Genomic DNA, 21,255 nt, shown 5'->3' on the forward strand with positions numbered 1-21,255 from the left:
TCTTTCAGAAGCAATAGTCTTGATGTTGGACTTTGCACCATCAAATCTGACTTTTGTCCATTATGTCAGATCATTTGGAGGTCAGGTACAGTGTTAAGCACCATAGTTAGACCATCAGATCTGACACTAATTACCTGTTACCATGGAAATAGGATTAGACTGTTGGGAAAGGTGCACAGTAATGCAGATACAGCATCCCTGAGTAGGCATGGAGCTACAATGACAGATCAGACAATTGAGCAGCATTGTTGCTTTGTTTCTGTTTAAGTGTCTACCACATTTCTGAGGAGTAACAGCAAAAGAAAACTAAGAACAGTGATAATTTCTACATCTTATTGATTGAGTTAATCTTGACTGCAGCTTCAAATCATACAAAAAAAGTGTACTAAGATTTGACAGATACAATTTAAATATAGATCCAGCCATAATGGAAGGGAGAAGTGGCATAAATATTTCAAAAGGTACAGTCCAAAAACACACTATAATAAACATTTGCCTGCATGCCATATACATCTATGATGTGTAGTGCATGTGCAGATGAACTCCCAAAGCAATAACCACATTACGGTACATCCAATTTTTAAACCACGACCGCTTTGTGTCTGAGGGTAAGAAATCCAGACAGTGAACAAAGAAATAATCCCAAGTACCCTTGCTAAACATAACAGCAGGAAGGCTAAAGCTGAGCGTGGCTTCTCTCTGCGCGTGCTTACTGTAGTCAAGCTTGATGCCCTGGAATGTGCAGGTCACTCTTGAGAAAGGCAACCTCGCATCTGACCAATTGTTGCATTGTGACATTCAATGGAGCTGAAAAGAAAGGCACATCTACCCTCATGTAGAAGGATGATAAGCTTACAACTGGACACACGCCTGACAGATGGCATTTCATGTGGTTTTCATAAACCATCTGCAAATGCAACAATGACACTAACCCACAATGTAAATGCATTCAGGTCAGTCACACAGATACCTGCATCGTGTGAAAATTTACAAGATATCTATAAAATTGTTTTTGGTATTGTAACTAATGCTACAATAGTTGTACATGACTGCAGTGAAAGAGAAAGAAAAAGAAATTGGGACTAGATAGTTCCAGTTGGAGAAGAAAACTAGAAAAATGGATCAAACAGTCTCCTATACACGAGCGTTTAAGTTTCTGTTCAGCAGCATTTTAGATAATCACTTTGAAAGAAGGTGAGAAACATCACAAACAAATGAAGAGGGCACTCAGTAGAGCGTATACCTCTGACACGCTGTGTTAACTCAAAGTTATTACAATTATGCAGCTCCTCCTTGAGGCTTTTCCCTGCCTGGTTGATGCTCTGTAACAACAAAGCTGAAAAAAAATCTTTTTATTAAGAGTTTCCATCGCACTGGGGAGGCTTCAGACCAATCCACTTCCAATAACCTGCTCTGAAAACTCTGCTCACATTTTGACAGCTTTGACAAACGGCACCACAGCAGCTGAGGCAATCCATAACATTCTAAAACAATCAAACATTCTAAATGAAACAACACACAACATTCTAAAAAAAAAACTCAATTCTCCCTATCTCCCAATGTTAATGGATCCTCTAAAAACATTCCAGGATATGGATCTTTGCCATAAACTAATCAGTTCTTCCTTGGACCATACTCTATCTGTGTACTGAGTTTAGGTGAAATCCGTCTATTAGTTTTTGAGATATATAATTTACAGACAAACAAACTAACAAGCAGGGCAGAAACATTACCACCTTCAGTGGTGGAGGTAATTAATTCAACACCTCCTGTGATGCAGCAAAATTGGAGAGGTTCGTTGAGTGAAATATATATATATATGTTTTATGCTGTTGTTTTTATATCTTGTATGAGAACCAATCATTACAGCTGGCCTGCTCACAATTATGCCATTTCTGCAAATATGTTTCATCCATTCTCATCTGGCTGAGACAGCTGATGAGGGACATGCCCCTTGCCTCTGTTGATATCAAGCCAAATATTAATAAATGCCTGAAAGAACCTTATCTCTACCTTTTGTCCATTTTCCTTTTTGAAAATGCTTAGCCTTCATTCCCTATTTTCTCTCAATGGTAGCTAGCTCCAGATTTCTGGACACCTTACTGCCTTTCTTAATCATAGAATGAGGTTTTATAGTCTGTGTTTGTGTGTATTGGGGGAGGTATACATTTTTACAATGAAGTGCCATACATTGCTGACTACGATTAGGAGCTTGTATGACAAAATACAGCCTCATTTGACCACCATCTTAGAAATTTTACACATGCTTTTTGTTCCATTGTGCCCTTCTGCAAAGAAATCAAATAACTAAATATCATGTAATTAATTTTCTTTCTAATCCCTTTTCCACAGAACACTTCCTTTCAATATAGCGGTTACTTGTAAAATCAAATAGCTCACAAGGGTTCAATCGTTTTCAGTGATATGCTGAACTATAAGTAAGATTAATTTAAAAATATTTTTTAAAAAATCGTACACATTGACAAACTAAAACTCAACCAGTCTATGTAAGCACAGGTTAGTACAAACCACAGTTTCATAACATTTGTACAATTTAAATGGGTTTCATCACTAAGGTAGCACTGAATAATCTGTGATCTCTGCACAGTTTTTATTGCAAAGGTATTTTCTCAAAAAGGATACATTTTTATCTTATCTACTTTTCAGATTGTTTTCAATAACAAGAGTCCCATGGAAATAAGCCCACAAAATAAACAAATGAAGCCATCTCAGATGGTGCAGTAAACTGTCCTTGAGAAGGGTTTTTAAGAGTGCTTCTGGTTGCTAGGTATTACAGGCACAACTTGCACCGACTGGGTCAGATCACCTGTCTAAGTACGTCAATACTTCTGCATTGGTGACTTAATTCTAATCATTACGGAAAGACCTAGCTGAATGAGCAAAGTTACTACTTCTTCACATATAAAGAACAAAAATAGCTGGAAAAACTCAGCAGGCCAAGCAGCATCTATGGAAAGAAACAGAGTTAATGCTTTAGGTCGATGATTTTTCATCTGAAAATCTGATCACATGTATGCTGACAACACCCAGCTTCACCTCATCATCACCTTACTTGATTCTTACAGTTCCTATTGTCAGACTGCATGTCTGACATCCAGCACTGGATGAGCAGAAAGTTTCTCCAATTAAATATTGGGAAGACTAAAGTTATTATCTTCAGATCCTGCCACATACTCCTCTCCCTCACACCTTCTCTATCCCACTCCCTGGCAATTGTCTGAGAATGAACCAGACTATTCACAACCTTGGTGTCATACTTGACCCCGAAATGAACCTCCAATAACACATCCGCGCCATTACTAAGATTTCCTATTTTCGCCTTTGTAACATTGCCCGACTCTGCACCTGCCTCAGCTCTTCTGCTCTTGAAACCTTCACACATGCTTATGTCACCTCCATACTTGCTTATTTTAATACAATCCTGGTCGCTTCCGCTACCCTCTGTAAACTTGAAGTCAACCAGAACGCTGCTGCCCCTGTTCTAATTCGCACATATTACCTCACTGCTTGCTGACCTGCACTGGCTCCTGGTTAAGCAAAGCCTCAATTTTAAAATTCTCATCCTTGTCTTCAAAGCCCCCCATGACCTGGCCCCTCCCTATATTAGTAATCTCCTCCAGCCCTACAATGATCAGAGATATCTACATTTCTCTAATTTTGGTCTTGTGCATCCCTGCTTTTAATTGCTACACCATTGGTGGCTGTGCCTTCATCTGCCCAGGTCCTAAACTCTGGAATTCCCTCATTTTACCTCGGTCTCACTACCTCATTTTCCTCCTTTAAGACACTCCTTAAAACCTACTTCTTTGACCAAGTTTTTGGTCATTTGCCCGAATATTTCCTTATGTGCTCAATGTCATATTTAGTTTTATAATGCCTCTGTAAAACACCTTGCGATGTTTTATTATGTTAAAGGTGCTATATAAAAACAAGTTGTTGTAGGTATTGAATCGTGCATTATATTTTGCAGAAGTTGATGGGGAATGTTTTGCATTCTTGTGATTCTGATTAAATTAGTCAAATTTTCGCAGGTATTTCAATCAAATCTTTTATTCAGGTTGCAACCTTATAATACAACCCAAAACACCTGTTAAAATCTCTGGCAAAACTCTGATAAAACCAAAAGGAACTGTGCAATGACTTAAACAAACACACTGCAATATCAGTTTCACCATTTTTTTTTGGGTATTTCACAAGAGTAATACACCTGATCATCATGGTTTCCCTAATTACACTAACACTATAGATAAGAAAAAAATCACTATTTAAATAGATGGGACACTTTCCCTTTACATTCTTACTGTTATGAATTGGCACCTTATAGAGACTGCTACACCAGAGACAATTGCTCATTTGAACCATTTATCTAGTATTAACTATACGAGCGCATGACAAACAGAAGCAAGCAAAATATTAGTTGTCATTTGGAAAAAAGGGCATATAGGCCAGATTGGCTTTCAATTTCCAAGTTCAAAACTTGAGCAGGGATGAATGATGGTAATTGATAACTAGCTGACAGCTGCAGGTTAGCCTGTACTTTGACAAGTGATGAAGGATAAGTTCAATCTCATCACACCCAACACTGTACATAATCAATTCATAACCAATTCATAATTAAGCTGAACTCGGCATGAAAGCACTGACTACAAGAAATGTCAAGAGATTACCGCACTGGGATTTTTTGGCAGATTTCCTACCACAACTTAACAGCACTCGGGCTGGGAGAGCATGAGAAGGAAAAGCAAACTGATTGGTCCTGGTGGCTGGCAACCTCAGGAATTAAGACATCTCACTTCTTACTGGAAGAAGCCACAGCAGGACTGACTTCAGCAAACAAAAGACTCTTGTGGTTTTAAATAGGCACAAGCCATCGTTTTACATGTCCATATGGTGATTAATATTCTACCTATTATATACCTGCAAATGCTCTTATAATGGTAAAGAGTGATTTTCTGGCATTTTATTCCACAATTTTGCTTGGCACAAACTATAAAGAGGAAAATAAGTAGCTATGTGAATACGGCCATGAATGAATGTATGTACATTTTATCAGCGTCTTATGTCCACGACAATGAATTAGTTTTTCCATCACAGCAACAAAGAAGAACGAACAGAAATATTGAAGGTACCTTTAGCCATTTTCTAATTGGTTTATCATAACTGTTAGCTACCTAATCAGATTTAAAATATTTTGACTTTATTTTAAAGCTTACACACACATACAAAGGAACAAGTATAAAAATTGAACTCTGCACTCATATGAATGGGTGGAAAGAGGGTCAATCAATTTTAGCCAACCTGAGTTCTTGACTGTTTTGGTCAGATTATATTTGTTTTCTGAAATCAAGTGAGATATTTAATTACACTATGGCAAACCTAAAAATGTGGCTTTATCATAAGATGATAAAATAGATGCAGGTGAGGAATGCCATTCACCTGTGCAGGAAAAAAATCTATAAATGATCCCTGTGCTTCTGCCTCCCACTACTCTCCTTGAAAGTCCATTCCACATTGATCCTGCAATATGTTAAATATGTTTTTTGCAACTTTTAAGTTGCATGCTCTCCCCTGTCCTAATCTCATGTTTTTATAAAGTAATATTCCAGATTTACCTTTTATACATAGTTTGCCATCTTATACATCTCTATGATTTCCTCCCCATTGCCTCCTTTCAAGACTGAATAGCTAAAGTTCCTTCAGCCTCGTGTTCTAACTAAGATCTCTGATAATGTCTCAGGAAGAGCTATGATGAGCTGCTATAAAGTGCGAGCTGGTTTATCCAAGCTGACGAAGACAGAATCTGTGTATCCTTGAGATTTAGGAAAATAGGATGCGGTGGTCACAGATTGTGGTTTTGCTGATTTATTTAAAAAAATTAACTCCCACTTCATTTTGGGAATAATGACTTAGAAATACATTGTAAGACATGTTCCTCAGGCCTAAAACTTGATTTTGAATAATGCTTGGGGTGTTTCAGGATCAGTGCTGCTTGATTACAAATTCTGACAAAAGTCCTATTACTTTTGGAATTTTAATATGCAATTTTAAAAAGGAACCGCCTCTTAGAGGCTGCTTATTCTTCACATCAGCTGTGAGTGGTGCACTTAATCTGGTTCCTACGAAAACAAAAAAAGAGTGAAGTTTTGCTAAATTGGTCTCAATGTAGAAATTAATTGAATGCTATTGATTGTTTATTTTGTAGTTACATATGGCATGCTCAAAATGAAGGTTTTGGCACTGTTTTTTGAACAGTAAACAACATATTTTCCTGCTTCAAAATATTTCCACCCTCTCTCCAGCCTGCCCCAGAATCTCAGCCTTCCCTGTATTTTTCAGCTACCTCCACCATTTTCTGACATAGCACAACAGAGATCAACTAGGGTCAAATTCAACATCTGCTAAAACAAGATCGCTAAGGCGATAACCGACTGCACAGTACAAATGGAGGTCATGTTTGGACTGCCAGCTGAAAAATGCAGATTTAAACACTGTAGAAGTCAAATGCAAATTTGAATTTCACAAGAATCGGAATACCAAAGCAAAGCCTTCCATTTAGAGCAGGTAAACCCATGCAAAATGTTCACCCTAAGCTTAATGTAGCCAAAATCGATGCAGTTGAAATTAGATTCTGCTACCCTGTGCAATTATATGCAAGCTCATTTTCAATGACTGCCATAAGTTTTCTCCATCACATTCCTCACAAACATGGGAAACCATCTACCAATTCAGAGGTGGTGAACAGACCACTGGCTAACAGCAAGCTGCAACGTCCGTTCCCCAGATGTGGCTCTTTCTACTTTTAATTTGATTGGCTGTACTGCAGCTAAACTGATACTAGTATGATGTGCTGCTGTCAGTTGCAGATTGGATGGCTTCAAAAATTCAGCATGCTCTACGGAGAGTGAGGAATTCAAGGTGGCATTTTGAGAGAAGCAGAGGGCAGCACTTTCTTAGGGGCATGAAGCCACATTTTATGACCAAGTGATATGTTTTGTGAGAATAACAAGTTCAAGCATGGTTGAGTGGCTAGTGGAATCAAAAGAAGCATGTCATTGGGAGAGAAATAGCAGACATGGTCATATAGCAAGAAGCAAATAAAATGGTCAGAAAAACACAGCCACTGTTATAAAAATGGAAAAAAAAGTTTTGAGTAGAGAATTGTGACCTCTAAGTGATTTAGGTAGTTCATCCTGCAAGACTTGGTATTAATAACACACTGTGGGGTTTCACAATCAGAATAGATGTAATTCACATTCAGATCCTAATGAAATAAAACGTTGGATAGAGTGGCATTCTACACAGCACTGAAACTTTGAGATATCAACTAATTAGTACTTTGATTGGATTTCTTTTGGGAGCGGGGGAAACTGGAGCCGAGGTGAAATTTTCTGCGCAATAAATATTTAACAAAATTTGAGGTATAAACAGCTGTGGCTATCCCAGTCCAATGCAGTTTATGCTTAGAAACTCCCCTTTAAAACAAAGGTGAGGGAAGAAGAAAGCAAATGGGGTGAAATTGCGTAAGCCTAGCTCTCATTTTAAAGTAATTTCCCCCTTGTTCTGCACTCCCTCAACAGAGGAAATAGTTTCTCCATATTTACTTTATCAAATCCTTTAATCATCTCAAACACCTCGATTAGCTCCCCCTTAATCTTCTGTGATGGATTCTCCTATCCCTTCGACAGATGTGTGTTGGCAAAAGAAAAACCAGTTTACAGCCTAGTTTGATGTTGTCTCATATGTGACATTAGGCCAAGTCTCAATTTGCATAAGTGATTGCTAATACTGCATATAAATCCAATGTTGGAGGGATGGATGGAGGCATTGGCTTTGTGTCTTGCTTGCTTGTCCTAAAGGCACTTGACTCTGTTCATCTCAAATGTCGAAATCGCTTGATGACAGAGACTCCTTCATTTTGGTCTGTCCAAGGTTGTTTTTTTACCTCATGTATTGTGATCCAGCTTGCAAGCTTTGAGGCTGACGTTCAGGTTGTCTTACATCAAAGTTTGGGACATCCTGTGGTGTGGGTTCTCGTGCTCAGTTGCCAGTAGAGTACAGCCCTTGATATGCAGGAATCCTCCATGAATACCACATGACTGACCCAGCGAAGCTGAGCTCTGATGAAAGTGCTCTCAATACCAGGTATGCAGCACTTTGCAAGAACCTTGATGTTGGGGATTTTGTCCTGTCACCTGATGTTTTTTTTTATTCATTCACGGGATGTGGGCTTCACTGGCTGGACCAGCATTTATTGCCCATCCCTAGTTGCCCTTAAGAAGGTGGTGGTGAGCTGCCTTCTTGACCGCTGCAGTCCATGTGGTGTAGGTACACCCACAGTGCTGTTAGGAAGGGAGTTCTAGGATTCTGACCCAGTGACAGTGACGGAACGGTGATATGTTTCCAAGTCAGGATGGTGAGTGACTTGGAGGGGAACTTGCAGGTGGTGTGTTCCGATCTATCTGCTGCCCTTGTCCTTCTAGATGGAGTGGGTTTGGAAGAAGCCTTGGTGAATTCTTGCAGTGCATCTTGTAGATGGTACACACTGCTGCTATTGTGTGTAGTGGAGGGAGTGAATATCTGTGGATGTGGTGCCAATCAAGCAGGCTGCTTTGTCCTAGATGGTGTCAAGCTTCTTGAGTGTTGTGGGAGCTGCACTCATCCAGGCAAGTGGGGAGTATCCCAACACACTCCTGACTTGTGCCTTGTAAATAGTGGACAGGTTTTGGGGAGTCAGGAGGTGAGTTACTCGTTGCACGATTCCTAGCCTTTGACCTGCTCTTGTAGCTACAGTATTTTTATGGCTAGTCCAGTTTAGTTTCAGGTCAATGGTAATGCCCAGGATGTTGATAGTAGGGGATTCAGTGATGGTAAGGCCATTGAACATCAAGGGACAATGGTTGTATTCTCTTCCGTTGGAGATGGTCATTGCCTGACACTTGTGTGGCGCGAATGTTACTTGCCACTTGTCAGCCCTAGCTTGGATATTGTCCAGGTCTTGCTGCATTTGGACATGGACTGCTTCAGTATCTGATGCGTCACGAATCATCAGCGAACATCTCCACTTCTGACCTTATGATGAAAGGAAGGTCATTGATGAAGCAGCTGAAGATGGTTGGGCCTAGGTCACTATCCTGAGGAACTCCTGCAGTGATATCCTGGAGCTGAGGTGGCTGACCTCCAACAACCACAACCATCTTCCTTTGCGTTAGGTATTACTCCAACCAGCGGAGAGTTTTCCCTGATTCCCATTGACTCCAGTTTTGCTAGGGCTTCTTGATACCACACACTGTCAAATGCTGCCTTGATGTCAAGGGCAGACACTCTCACCTCTCCTCGGGAGTTCAATGTTGCAAATAGATCTCAGACAGCGAAGATGGAAAGTATCAAAGTAAGGAGGGACTCAGACGGTTCGGAAACTCGCTAGTCTCTTCTGCCTAATCTGGAACCAGGGCGCTCTTCCCCAAGACTACAAGGATGCCCCCACAGCTCAGCTCTACAAACAGAAAGGGAGCAAGTCCATCTATGACAATTGTTGTGGAATATCACTTCTTTCAACAGCAGGAAATCTTCTGTACTGACAGGAATACAAGCCATGTTAATGCAACTGGATCTGGAACTCTTTGCCTTGTTGCCCCAGTAAAAAGGAAAAGCAAAGAAATAGCTTCCCTCCAAGGAACTAAATGCTGCCCTTTTGATTTCCTAAAGCACCAAGGGTAGTAGTTTCACTGGACAATGCAAATTCGTTTTGAGAGAGATGGGGAGATTAAAGAGACAGTGATGCTCTACATTTTGCTCCTCTACTTGACCGTTGTGAAACATCATTTTCCTGCTTGTAACTGCTAAAACCAGAGTGGCATGAAAATGTTGATTAATATTTAACAGGGGAGGTGGTGGCATAGTAGCATTGTCACTGGACAGGTAATGCTTTGGGGACCTGGGATCAAATCCCACCATGGCAGGTGGAATTTGAATTCAATAAAAATCTGGAAGTCTAATGATGACCATGAAATCATTGTTGATTGTTGTAAAAATCCATCTAATTCACCAATGTCCTTTAGGGAAGGAAATCTACTATCTTTACCTGGTCTGGCCTATATGTGACTCCAGACCACAGCAATGTGGTTGACTCTTAAAAATGCCCTCTGAACAAAGGCAATTAGGGATGGGCAATCAATGCTGGCCTAGCCAGTGGCACCCACATCCCATAAAAATTAATTACTGAATTTAATTGATATTTCTAGCACTACTTTGTGATACCAATGTTTTGATTTACAGCAGTGACTAGGGGCTGATTCCTGATATTTGAGGCATTTCTTCAGTTGTGAGAGGAATCAACACTCCACTTTGGGGAGGTGGGCCTTCTCCCTTCAGTCTGGATGCAAGTGCAGTAAACATGGCTGTGTGATTAATGCATAGACTGGCATGTAAGACATTATGCTACCAACAAATGCTACTTAACCAGAAGAAAAAAAAAAGATTGCTCTACATAGTGACTTATAATTCTCAAAAAATCTTAAATTTTTTCAAATGCAGTGAACAAACATAGCAGCCATTTTGTCGACAGCAAGATCCCATAAAACAACAATGAGATCAAAAATCTGTGCAGCTGTTTCTGGTAGTGATTAATGGAAAAATGCTAACCATGATACCTGCTCTTCTTCTAAACACCATCATGGAATATTTAACTTTCATCGAGCTACCAAGCAGCCAGACTGGATCTTGGTGGAACATTCTGTTTGAAGGACAGCACCTCAGACAATATACAAATTGTACTAAATAACAGCTCGATTTCTGCACTCCAGTCCTAGAATGAAACTCCAATACACAGCACAAAACTTGATTAGATTATAAAACTTTCAGAGAACAAACTATCATTCCTCATGTGCCTAAAATTTAATGAGATCATGAAAGTACCTGTCTAACATGGTATGGTTTCCCTACTTCTTCCTGCATCACTAAACAGCATTACAAGTTTTGTAAAGTGCTATTATGTCCCAGATGTTAGGAATTTTAAATTGCAAGTATATATTTGTATATGTAACATTTAAATCTGCTTTTCGCTGAAGAAATAGCTTAACTTGATTGTGGCTTTCATTGGGAAACCCACATTTAAAATCTCACGGTGAAGGTTAACAATTTGTGTCCATAAATTAGAACTCCATTTGATCATCAGATATTTTAAGTATATTGCACATGATCAGTACAGCACTATTCTCTCCCTCACTTTCCTTCATTGAGAAAGACCTGCTACAACAAACAAAATAGGTACGTATCTAACATACCTGCTATTATTAGTTAACATTAAGCTACTACTATTAACAGATGATTGCTTTAAAATATAATCTATTTGGTCAAGGGTTAACTTTTTTGTGATTTGTTGATAATTTCCAGCATACCAAAATACATTTTACACTCAGAACACAAAATTCTATATGCTCCCTATTCATGATTTGAAAGGAATTTCCTATTAACTGCAAATAAACTATCTCCCTCATTAGCTTATTCAATATGCCACCTTAGATGTTCTAGTTGTGTGAAACAAGACCTTTAATAATCAGCTCATAAAATCCTTAATCTCACTCAAAAAAACGAATATACTGTCCTTATGAAATGTTTATTTTCTATTCTCAGTACTCTTCATAACACTGAAAAACAGTTTTCTCTGCATTCTCCCTGTTGAAATAAAAAAAATAGAAAACTAGCAAACACCATAGATGTAGTAATTTTAATTCATCCAAATTAGTAACAGTTTCTTGGCTTGATGACTACAATCAATATTTTGTTTCTTTTAACCTAGTCAGCCACTGGCAATTAATCAAACACACTAGGCCTTGCCCTCACAGCTTCTCTCTTTCATTAATCCCAGGAGGTATCTTACCACCTGCCAGAGACAAGGAGGTTTGAACCAAGCACAGCCTATAGCCTGGCTATTGAAAACCCCAAGCTCGGTTTCCATCAACACCTGTTGTACTAATTCCTTTCCCTGAATTCAAAATAGAAATGGTTTGCCATGGATTAGCAATTTAGTTTTATGCGCTTTACATTTAAACACTAGCACTGAAATTAGCTTTTAATTCAGATGCAGGCTGTAACATAAACGAGATTTTGTAACTGCTTCAAGAGGTGATTTTTTTTTTATTACCATCACCACACTGGCATTGGCAGCAAATGTGATCAGCCACCACTGGTGGTTAACTAGGGCAGGCGACTATTTATTCAGGGCACGAGTGGGCTGAACATCCCAGGCCTATAGCGGCTCTCCCCTCGCTGGAGCAATGTCTATGGCCTTCTGTACCCTTATACCTCTCTTACTCTGGAAACTGCATGCACTATAAACAGTAAGTGTTCCAGAATAAATGGAAGTGGCTCTGCAATTTAGTGTGGCAGAAGTCCCTGTTGAATTTTGTTTTGAATATTTATTGATTTGGTCTGAAATTTTCTGGATTTTTTAAAAAAAAGAGCTTTTACTACAATAACAAGGGATGAGTGGAGCAACAGAAGAATCTCAGATTCACTGGGCTCCTAATCAAAGATCAATTTTCCTATAGTTTAATAGGCTCTGATAATATCAGGAGCTGATACCGAATTAAAATGGATACTTAAATACAAGGTCAAAATAAATTGGTAATAATGTTGATGCAACATTAAGTCGAGGAAACAAAGACATGGAAAATGCCTGCATTCTGAGGACTAAGGGGTTAACAGGCATGCACCAAGAGTTAATACAGTTAACATTATTCCAATTATTTGTACTAAATAAATGTTGACATTGACAAATGTAATTTTGCTTCCTGCAATACAGAGCTTAAAAAAGATTTTTGTCTAAAATAAAAAAAATGTAATGAGCTCCTGCAATAGAAAAAGCTCTCTGATTCACACAATGATACCTACCCTCAGCACAGCATTAATGCAATGACGACTGCTATTAAGCAGGGCTAGGTGTATAAATATTCTTGTAACACTCCAAAGGTTAGAGATGAAACACTAATCATCAAATCAACAGCTGTTTGCTCCCAGCCTCAACATCAATCGTCAGCTGCTGTCGACTAACTCCCAGGCACTGCAGACAAATGGGAGCGTCACTACCGAGAAACAGCACCTCTGCAATCCGCTGCAATTCAAGCAATCACCTAATGGTGCTTTTAAGTTACCTAAAACCAGTCCATAGTGTTTCGACCTGAATTCCACCCCTTCCATTGTGCACCCAGACAATATACATAAAATTAAACATATCATCCCAGACATACTGTCATTTCAAATAGAACTCTGGCCTGTGCATTAGCTTTCAGCACTTTCTAGAGCTGAATATGAATTCCAAGAGAATAATAAAGCACATTTTAGAATTTAATCAGCCAAAATATACTTTACAATCCTAAAATAAAACTATATTTGTAATCCAGTGTGTTGTTGAATTATTTGGAATGGGCCCACCACTGTATGCCTGAAGGCAGTCTTCTTTTGCTGACAGTCTAATATGCTGTCTTCTAGTCCAAGGACAAGGCATTACCAAGTGCAGGATGACTTCTTAAAGGGGCAGTGTCTTCTTGAAGTGATCAGCAAACTTTTTTTTAAACAGTGTTTGCTACACATTGCAAAGCAAAGAAACAATGCAATTTGTCAAGAAGAGTCCCCATGCCATCTGATTAAAAACAAGCACATGACCATTCTCACCTAATTCAGTAATCTGAAGGTGAGAGCAACCATAACATTTTCAAACTCACTGCAAAATAAAGAAAACCGAAAGAATGCAAAGCCTTCAGAGGCCTGCAGTTTAGACTCGTCTCTTCTAGGATGTGCAGCGTAATAGATTTATTGATTATTCTGGTAAAAAGGAGGCAATATGCAAAGGGGAAAAGATTCATATTTAGGCTCTTCAAGAGTTAACAGATTTCAATCTCACAAAACAATAGCTTATACTAACAGCTTGCTGGACAAAAGATTTGTCGACAGCACAAATGCAAAATCAGCAACAAAGTTTCCTAGATCAAGTCAATCGGTAACAGCATTTCAATATTCCATGAAATAGTGACACCTACAAAAAGATGTGCTCAAATTTGTATTTGATTAGGAGACTATTTTGTGCAAAACCAGGTTTAAGATTTTATGAGGGAGCTCTGCAGGGCATCGGGCTCGTTGCTGAATGGTTGAACTGCTGAACGGATTCTGAATGCTGAGTGCTAGCTGCAATTTTGAAAAAACCCTATACAAGAGCATTAAGTTGAAGCTTCCTCTCAATCCCTTTATCGACTATGAATAATGGCAGCACCATCCAAAAAACAAAGTGTGTCGCTCTCTCCTTACAGCACAAGTTAGCAGAGACAATATGGTAAGTATAAACATCCAGAAATAAAAGGAAATAGTTCACATTCATAAATTCACTTTCATTCTAGTACAGGCTGATTAGTTTGCTCATGAATGGCATATATATCAAGCCATGTTGCTGAAAGTTAAACACCGAATGACATCAGTGCTTCCACAATTCATCTTTACAGTACATGCACAAATATATACTTGCTTCCTTTTGGACAATACCTTATTTCAGGTCTCAGCCTATGGAGCTAACTCTACAGTACCCACATACTCCAGTTCCGAAACATTATCCTGTCTGAAGATCATCAATTCAGTTTAATGAGTCTGCCAGCAATGTCAGCAATTGCTGTCTGTGAACCTGGTTTCTAAGGTGCAGTGTGCAGTGTACTAACGGCTGCCGGCGCTTTCGTACCAGGGCTCCGACACAATAGAGCTGAAACACAAAAGGACATCCATTCACACTCTCTAATTCTCCATATTTCCAGCTGAGCCCGAGCTTTATTGAAATGTTGCTTTAAAAAAAAAACCCAGAGACTGAAATCTGAAGCCAAATTAATTGTAGAAACATCTAGTCCAAAGGGGAATTTAAGATTGAAACCAATTTCTGCAACTGGACGAAACATAATCCAAAAAAAAAGTAGTTTTAATTTAAAGGCACACTCTGCCTGTAGAGGCCCAGCAGCAAAAAGGGACAACATACATCCTACCTTTCTCAGCAGGAACCATCAGTCCTGGGATAATCATCTGGAAAATGCAGCTGGTCTACAGACAGATGTCAAACAGCAGCAAGACCAGGATCAAGCTTTAATTAATTCACTATTAGAGCCAGATTCACAATAAAGAATGCCACTATTTAAAAAAAAACAGTTTAACCACAATACAACACACATTAATCCTTTCCTTTCACAAGCTTTATGCCAGTAGGAGGACTTCACACAGTAGCAGCCATTGATCCTCATAAACTGTATTCCACACATGAACCACAGCAACAGACATTTGTCACCAAAGAGGAATCATTTCAATAAACAACATCCTCATTAAAATCTGTAGTTTGTTCCACCAAGACAAAGGACTAACACATACTGTAATTCCTGGTCGGGTTTTTCAGCAGCTCATATTGAGCTGATCTACATGCATCTAAACAAGTACTTACCAACAGCTGCTCCTTTTATAATGCCCACAGGCACAGCAAATGATTTCTTCCACTCAGACCCAACTCAATGAATGCTATTCACACTCGTTTACTCCTCTGAGTCGACTGCACCCTCTCTCTCTCTCCCTGTTGTCTACGCGCCCACCTCCACATGGTCTTTAGACAAACAAGGCACTTGCATCACCCAGAAAAGGGCCATGTGACCCTGACAATCAACAATGAAAAGCAAATGATGAGACACTGAGGATTAGCTCAAAATCAGATTGGAGGAAGCTGGACAGCACAAGGAACTGAGTGTGGCATTACCATTGCTGAATTCAGCTTCGTTTAGTGGAATCTTCTTCCAGTGACTCCTCCTACTTGACAAGTGCACTCACTGTGGTGATATATAAAAGCAAACAACTCCAGCTCTCTCAAACTGATTCTCTACTGAACCCGAAACTTGATTGCATTTCAGTTGCTGTTTGTTTTAATCTTGCCTACATACAATGAGCTAAGTGATCTAGCAGCATTGCTCTTCATCATCCTTTTTCTAAATATGTTGTAGAGTAATCTTGTCTACTATAAATATATAACACTTTAAACTTTTATGTTTAATCTGATTTAACAAGCTGCACAACTGAGGATTCTGTTTACAGCATATTGTAGATAAAACATACAGTTGTCAGTCATTGGTTATACACAGTACCTATTGGATACCTTGTAGGCTTTCTGCCCAACAATAAATTGCTTTGAAAAATAACTCATTCACACTTTGGTCTTCTGCCAGATTCCTCTCCTCCCTGACCTGCTGGGGTGCAGTGCCTCAGTCAGCCTTTAAGTACTTCACCAAAGTAGCCATTTTTCACATGGAGACCAGAACAGACAGTGAATGTCAGTCACTCATTCTTCATAGGGGAATATCATACATCATCTTGTTCTATCCTCATTCGACATCCCCAACTGTATTTCCAGCAATGACTGGTGGATAGTAATCATAGGCCCTAATTTTCCTTTTCCATCATCAAGGGTTGATAAAGGCCAATTGTCACATCGCCGAGTCCACTCTGGGTAAGATTAGCTAACTCAACATAAACTGAGGATTGAACCTTGGGCTTTCTTGACGTCATAATAAACCATTGGCACGAAGTTGGTCATGGTCACCAGTGATAATTTGACTGGCAGTCAGTATTCAGCTAAAGGGTTAAACTCAGGGAGGAACACACACGTAGTTTAAGAGTCCAACTACACCAGTGACAATAATAAAGAAGCTGGACTTCTGCCCATTAATAATGAGTATTCCCAACTCCAGCTCCCCTGCTTCCTTGCAGATGTGATATTAGTTGTGCTCTTTCAGCACTACTTGCCAAAGAACAAACCATTTTGCTCCATATGCAACCAGACCCAGGAATCATGTGAAGGTTTTGCAGGTGCCTTTCCAGCTTTTCAGTCAAAATACAAAATCTGAAGCAGCTGAGTCCAGCATTATTTTACAAGTACATTATATCTATTAATGATACATTCACAGCACATTTTAAAGCTTCCTAGCTCCCTCCATTGGAGCATTTAGGTTTTAAACAGAATTAAATTTGAAATGAAAAACAAAAGTAATCAAAAGTTCGATATTACACTATTTAAAGCTGAAATGTTACCTTACCCTTTAATATTTCAATTGCAATTCTATTTCTCATATCATCCTTCAGATTTTCATTTCTTCTGAATTCTTCTAACTTAATACTTTTTTCTGAGGTGATTTTTCTCTAAAAGGTTCTTCTCTCTACATTTATTCCTTTATCATTCTTGCTGAATACACCTTTATCTTTTTTTTATTATTTGGCACCTTCAGTAGCTAAGCGATTAAAAAAAAATCATTTACGAGTTGTGGGCGTCGACTGCTAGGCCAGCATTTATTGCCCATCTCAAATTGCCCTTGAGAAGGTGGTGGTGAACTGCCTTCTTGAACTGCTGCAGTCCCTGTGGTGTAGGTACACCCACAATACTGTGGGTGCACCTACAATTGACGTAATACTGAGCTATTAAAATCTGGAATATTCCAGATTCAATCTTAATCCATGCAAAGTTAAATAATTTTCGTTAAGGCAGTGACAGGAGTGCTAAAACTAAGGTTAAAGTCATTGGTTATGGAGGGAAGATATACAGACTGTTAGAGTTCCTGCTACAGATTGTTGTCTAGTCACCCTTGCCTTTAAGATGCAAGTGTAAGTGCATGGGCACTGGATGGAGACAGCATTAGGCTCAGCTGTGATCAGGCTTTCCAACTTTGATTGGAATTATCCTGGATGGATGATCACGTGATATTTAATCACGTGGCATTTAATCACAATTAAGAATGGGCACTTGGGGGCAGCTGGCACCATGTCCCAGAGGGCAGTGCCAGGCAAACTGTATCTCAGCGAGAGCCATTGCCAGGCAAACTGACATCCCAGCAATAGTACTGAAGGCTTATGCTCCAGAACTTGCCACACCCCCTAGCCAAGATGTACCAGTACAGTTACAACACTGGCACCTACCCGACAATGTGCAAAATTACCCAAGTTACGTGCTGTCCACAAAAAGCAAGACAAATCCAATTTGGTTAACTGCCGCCCCGTCAGCCTACTCTCGATCATCAACAAAGCGATAGAAGGTATTGTCAACAGTATTATCAAGTGGCGCTTGCTTAGCAATAGCTTGCTCACTGGTGCTCAGTTTGGGTTCCACCAGGGCCATTCAGATCCTGACCTCATTACAGCCTTGGTCCAAACATGGTCAAAGGAGCTGAACTTGAGAGGGGAGGTAGGAATGACTGCCCTTGACATCAAGGCAACATTCAGTTGAGTGTGGCATCAAGGAGCCCTGGCAAAATTAGTCAATTAGAATCAGGGGAAACTCTCCATTGGTTTGAGTTATACCTAGCACAAAGGAAGATGGTTGTGGTTGTTGGGGGCCAATCATCTCAGCTCCAAGAATATCACTGCAGGCCTTCTTCAGGGTAGTGTCATAGGCTCAACCATCTTCAGCTGCTTCAATGGCCTTCCCAGCATCGTAAGGTCAGAAATGGTGATGCTGGCTGATGATGGCACAATGTTCAGTACCATTTGAAACTCCTCAGATATCGAAGCAGTCTGTGTCCAAATGCAGCAAGACCTGGAGATCATTCAGGTTTGGGCTGATAAGTAGCAAGTAACAAAAAAACTGCCACAAAACTGCCAATGACCATCTCCAACAAGACAGAATCTAACTATTTCCCCTTGAAATTCAATGGCATTGCCAGTGAGTCCCCCACTATCACATCCTGGGAATTACCATTGACCAGAAATGAAATTGGACCAGCTGTATAAATACTGTGGCTGCAAAAGCAGTTCAAAGATTGGGAATTCTGAGGTGAGGAACTTACCTCCTGACTCCCCAAAGCCTGTCCACCATTTACAAGGCACAAGTTAGGAGTGTGATGGAAAACTTTCCACTTGCCTGGATGAGTGCAGCTCCAACAACACTTAAGAAACTCGACATCATCCTGGACAAAGCAGTCCACTTGATCAGCGCTCCACCCACCAACGTAAACATTCACTCAATCTCTCCACCACCAATGCAGTGGCAGCAGTGTGTACTATATGCAAGATGCACTGCAGCAACTCACCAAAGTTTCTTCGACAACACCTTCCAAATCCGTGACCTCTACCACCTAGAAGGACAAGGGCAGCAGACGCATAGAGACACCACCACCTGTTAAGTTCCCCTCCATGCCACACACCATCCTGACTTGGAACTATATCACCGTTCCTTCAATGTCACTGGATCAAAATTCTGGAACCCTGCCTAACATCACCGTGGATGTACCTACACCGCAGGGACTGCAGCGGTTCAAGAAGGTGGCTCACCATCAACTTCTCAAGGGCAATTAGGGATGGGAAACAAGTGTCGGCCATGCCAATGATGCCCACATCCTATGAAAGAATAAAGAAAAGTTACCCCAACAAGAGCCAGTACCATGCAAACTGTATCCCAGTGAGAGCCAATGGCAGGCAAACTGTTGCCCATGAGGGTCACAGGGAAATTGATATAGCCTTCGTGAAGCAGAGGAATAACCTGTTGCCACACAAGCCAGTGAGCAGGTCAAACCACACCAGCACACCTGCTTGTTGATGATGTAGTGGTACATGCCCACAATGCCTCACAGTTTGGCCATGACGTTCCACCTCCCTGCAGGTAAAGCGCAGAATCTTTGAACTGAAAATGTGCAGACACAAAGCACAAGTGTGAAGTCGTTTTCTGCCAGACTGTTAGCTATAGTGGCTGGGAGATCAATCTTTTTTTCTGGAAGATTTTGGAATCTGCTGTGGAAGAATTGCCAACTGATGCACAGAAAGAACGATCACAGCGAATGAACCCAGAAGGAAAAAACAGTAAAAACTGGGAGATAAGAGTACTGGTCCGAACTGTTTTTTCCTTCTGGGAAGGGGGTTCTATATTCTAGTCACTATGTATACCCATTGCTTTGTAATCCATTCCCTGCCACCTCTGACTTCTCTGTCTCTAATTCATTTTCCTCCTCTTTCAAGAATGTGGCCCAGAAAACAATGGTGCCAATTTCCATTCTCTCAGAGACTGATCGAAGCGGGAAAAACCAGTGCAAGTCAGCTAGCTGATTGCCACTGAATTAAGGTTCAGCTCTTTAACTGTTCCTTGGCGGGCATTTGAAGCGGCCATTAGCCAATCAATTGGTGGGGACCAGGAAAGGTTCCATGCCCACCTTCCAGCTCATGTCACCTGCACACCCAATGAAACCTGACTGGAATGAGGCCTTGGTTGGCCTGCAGGTAGGATTCCCCCTCACTTTAAGGGTAAGTGCAATCAGCTTATTTTTGCTCCCCCTATACCGCCACCTCCCTCCCATCCCAGCTAGCATTTTGATTTTCATGGACCTTTGTGCTAGGTACTGTTATTTATATAATTTACCCCAAGCTTAACTTAATTGACACCAGAGGGTTTGCCAGAAAGATTACATCGAGTGGAAAGATAACTGGCAGATCAGGATGCAAAACAGGTGCTCTGTGCCCTCATGCCCATACTGCAACATCTACAGAGAGAAGAAGCAAAATACACATTGCTTTTGCTGGGGCCTCCTCTTCACAATGATGGCTGCACCACAGACTTGTGATGGCATCATATTAAAATATAAAAGCCTGACTAACCTTTGTGTTCACAGTTCTCTACATATACAGCCCAATTACACCAGGTTATGCTATACTTGGTACTGCATGTCACAGTGATCAGGAGCCAGTGTTATCCATTTGGTCACAGCTGTCAAGATGTCACCAGCCATTTCTGAGGCCCTGGAAAGCCTTCCTGGGAATGATTCTGGTAACCTATCTCTCAGAGTCTGAATTAGCAGAGAAGATGCCAAGTTCTACAAGCTGCTGTAAGGACACCAGTGACTACCAAGCAGCATAGAGCTTGAACATGTGTAGGAACAGTAATGGTCAACTGTGGTCTGGACTACATCTTGTTGCAGGCATGCTTTAGTGTTGACCAATTGGATGATGCAGGAGAGTGGCACAGATCAAAACCTTCCCCACAAGCATCTCATGTAACAGTCAGGTGTTGGGCTGTACTGTCAGTCACTTACCTGTAGATTGGTGTTTGCTCCTGTGGACCCCTTTCTCATCATTGTGACCTGCAACTTCTTAATCACTTGCCTCTTTAGCTTTGGCAAAAGCTGCTGATGTGTTGAGATATCTTTTATTGGTTTAGAGAAGCTTTCTAATTTTATATTTCTTTCTCCCACTCCA

At 40.3% G+C, this 21,255-nt stretch overlaps 1 protein-coding gene across 12 annotated transcripts in view; it reads right to left on the bottom strand.

Moving 5' to 3' along the window:
* Window positions 1–21,255, bottom strand: part of magi1b (membrane associated guanylate kinase, WW and PDZ domain containing 1b) — a 457,254-nt gene that overhangs the window by 140,956 nt on the left and 295,043 nt on the right. The window contains exon 1 of one of the 12 annotated variants that reach the window (XM_078543667.1): window positions 15,485–15,606. The exons of 10 other annotated variants lie outside the window; for them this stretch is intronic. The gene's annotated coding sequence lies outside the window, so the exon portion shown is untranslated. Of the gene's footprint in view, window positions 1–713; window positions 733–15,484; window positions 15,607–21,255 lie in introns of those variants that run through there. One more of the 12 variants, XM_078543666.1, reaches the window with a different exon arrangement.

The sequence above is a fragment of the Cetorhinus maximus genome, chromosome 6 (genome assembly GCF_964194155.1).
Source record: "Cetorhinus maximus chromosome 6, sCetMax3.hap1.1, whole genome shotgun sequence".
Lineage (NCBI taxonomy): Eukaryota > Metazoa > Chordata > Chondrichthyes > Lamniformes > Cetorhinidae > Cetorhinus > Cetorhinus maximus.